Raw genomic sequence first — 3,458 nt, forward strand, 5'->3', positions numbered from 1 at the left:
TATATATATAAATTATATATATAATACATCTCATATATATATATTAGAGAGAGAGATTGATTTATTATATATATATATTTTGGTATATAAGAGAGAGAGATTTATTTTTGTCACCCAGGCTAGAGTGCAGGTGCGATCATAGCTCGCTACAGCCTCTAAGTGGACTCAAGCAATCCTCCCACCTCAGCCTCCTGAATAGCTGGGACTACAGACACATGCCATGACCGGTGGGGCTAACTTTTAAATTTTTTGTAGAGACAAGATCTCCGTATGTTGCCCAGGGGGTCTTGAACTCCTGACTTCATGCAGTTTTCCCACCTCAGCCTTCCAAAGTGCTGGGGTCACAGGCGTGAGCCACTGTGCCTAGCTGATACATTTTTATATTGATCAATTGTGTACCAATAATAATTGCAATGGTAACACAATCCAGAAGTCATTTTTTAAAAAAATTGTTGGAGCTTTATGGTCATAGGAAATGCCAAAAGTTTTAACATAAAAATGTGTGTACATATCTTTGTTGTAAAGAAGTATGATAGGGTAATAAAGTATTATAAAATGGGGCTAAAAGGAAAAAGGAATGATATGAAATTATCAAGTTTTTAAATGTATCTTTTGTGTGTGTGTGTGAGATGGAGTCTCACTCTGTTGCCAGGCTGGAGTGGCACCATCTCAGCTCACTGCAACCTCCACCTCCCGGGTTCAAGTGATTCTCCTGCCTCAGCCTCCAGAGTAGCTGGGCTTTCAGGCACACACCACCATGCCCAGCTAATTTTTGTATTTTTAGTAGAGACGGGTTTCACCATGTTGGCCAGGATGGTCTCGATCTCCTGACCTTGTGATTTGCCTGCCTTGGCCTTCCAAAGTGCTGGGGTTACAGATATGAGCCACTGCATCTGGCCTAAATTTATCTTTTGAATGGATGATGGGCATCAAATTGATTTGAGATTTTGGATACACTGGATACATTAAAACTGACATAATAGTTTTCTTTGAAAATATCACATTTACAATATGTATCAGTTGCTAGGTAACAAAAGCAACCTAAGGCTTAGTGGCTTAATACAACAAGCATTTACAATGTTCATGAATCTGGGGGTTAGCTGGGTGGTTCTGGACATGGCTGGCTTGGTGATCTCCGTGGTCAGCTGGTGGTTCAGCTCAGCTGGGGCTGCATGACCTCACACCCTGCGGCTTCACATGTATGTCAGCTGGAGGGCAGCTTGGTCCAGGAACCTCAGCCAGGACTGCTTGTCTCTGCTTCACGTGATCTCTCTTCCGCCAGTAGACTAGCATGGGCTTTCTTACATGGTGACCACAGGCTCCAAAGAGTAGCAGGAGCAAGCCCCAGAACACGAGCAATTTTCAGGCTGCTTCCTGACTCTCCTTTCCATAACCCTTGGCGAAAGCAAGCCGGGTGTCCAGTTGGGAAGGAACTCTCCCGCGTCATGGATCCAGGAAAGAAGTGGGACTCTTTTGGGACCATTACCGCCATCATCTACCCTCTCCAGGCAGTGCATGCTTTGAAACTACTTAAATTTATTTATTTATTTAATTTATTTTATTGCATTTTAGGTTTTGGGGTACATGTGAAGAACATGCAAGATTGTTGCATAGGTACACACGTGGCAGTGTGATTTGCTGCCTTCCTCCCCATCACCTACATCCGGCATCTCTCCCCTTGCTATCCCTCCCCAGCCCCCCACCCCCCACAATCCCTCCCCTATTTCCCCCCAACTGACCCCAGTGTGTAGTGTTCTCCTGAAACTACTTAAATTTATAACCAAAACATTTATTTATGACATTTAGCTGTCAGAGGGAATATATTTTCAAAATTATCTTGGGGAGTTTCTGAAAAGAAATTGGAAATTATTGCTGAGAAGTCGGGGTTATTTTTGAGAGCAGTCCAGGCTTTGTCACGCTCCCCTCTCTGTTGAGAACAGGGAGTCTGAATGCAGAGAACGTGCATGGGCTTTGGGGTGGAACCCCTGCGTGCTTCAATCTTGACATTTCCATTGATCAGCTGTGTGAACCTGGGCAAAACACCAATCCTTCTGTGTCTCTTTCTGCACCTCTGCAGTGGGGATAATAATACCTACTTTATCACGTGACCAATTAGCGGTCACCACCTGCTGTGTCTCCCTCCCGCCCCTACCCCCAGCCCACATGGAGGAAGCAGCGGAGCCTCTATGTTCTCAGTGTTCTGAGATGAGGAGACGATGCCAAGTTTGCTTTGGAAACTTCCAGCTCAGGTTTTGACTAATCAAGAAAACTGGCATTTGTAGAGAAGGAAGCTGGAAAATGCCTTTATTCTAATTAGGGTTTTGTATTCACTTGTAAAGTTATGCACCACCCTGTTAAATATGTAAAAGTCAATCTAGATTTAGAAGTGATCCAAGTGATTAGAATAAAAGTAAACATTTTCCTATTGAATTTTAAAAATCAGAAAAGCTACCTTGAAAGTGTGTTCAAAAGTACTTGGGGTTTTTTTTTTTTTTTGAGACAAGGTCTTGCTCTGTTGCCCAGGCTGGAGTGCAGTGGCACAATCTTGGCTCACCACGACCTCCACCTCCCAGGTTCAAGCAATTCTCCTGCCTCAGCTTCCTGAGTAACTGGTACTACAGGCACACACAACCATGCCTGGCTAATTTTTGTATTTTTAGTAGAGACGGAGCTTCACAATGTTGGTCAGGCTGGTCTCGAACTCCTGACCTCAAGTGATCCACCCACCTCGGCCTCCCGAAGTGCTGGGATTACAGGTGGGAGTCATCCCTCCTGGCCTGATTTTTAAAGCAAATATGGATGCTGTACTCAAACTAGCAATTTCGTGGGTGAGCCCTGTGTCACTGCCATATTACTCAATAATTCATGTTCAGATAGCTGAGTCTGAAGCACCCCAATTTGGGAATTAAAAAGAATTAAAACCCACAATCTATGTCTTAGCTAAGATAGGAAAAAATCATTACAATTTTTTTTTCTGGTTGAATTTCAGATTTCTCCTGTAACTCTGCACACCAGAAAGGGATCTATAGTACAAATACACATGAAATTCCATCAACTGCTCCATTTTTTTTTTTTTTTAATTTTCCTTAATCTTGTTCAGGGCATATACAATTTGTTTTAATTAAAATTATTCACTCAATTTTTATACGGAACATGCTTGAGAATTCTACCAGAGTTTTCTTGATATTTCTCTTTCTTAAGCAATTGATCTTGAAATTCTCTTAAAAAATGATATCTGAGTTTTAAAAATTGTAACTGACTGCCTGTGGAAGAAAAACAATTTTTCTTTCTATCTTTCTTAGTTTTAACTGGGATCTTCGTAAGCAAAAACAGATTATCAAAAGAAAAGCGAACAGAAGCTTATTACAAGTATATTTCATATACACGTGGGAGAAAACTCAGAGAAAGAGTAATTGTCAAATAGGTGACTGAGAATTTTGGTGTATACAGTACTTTAG

The sequence above is a fragment of the Sapajus apella genome, unplaced genomic scaffold (genome assembly GCF_009761245.1).
Source record: "Sapajus apella isolate SASKATOON/1434 unplaced genomic scaffold, GSC_monkey_1.0 scaffold8, whole genome shotgun sequence".
Lineage (NCBI taxonomy): Eukaryota > Metazoa > Chordata > Mammalia > Primates > Cebidae > Sapajus > Sapajus apella.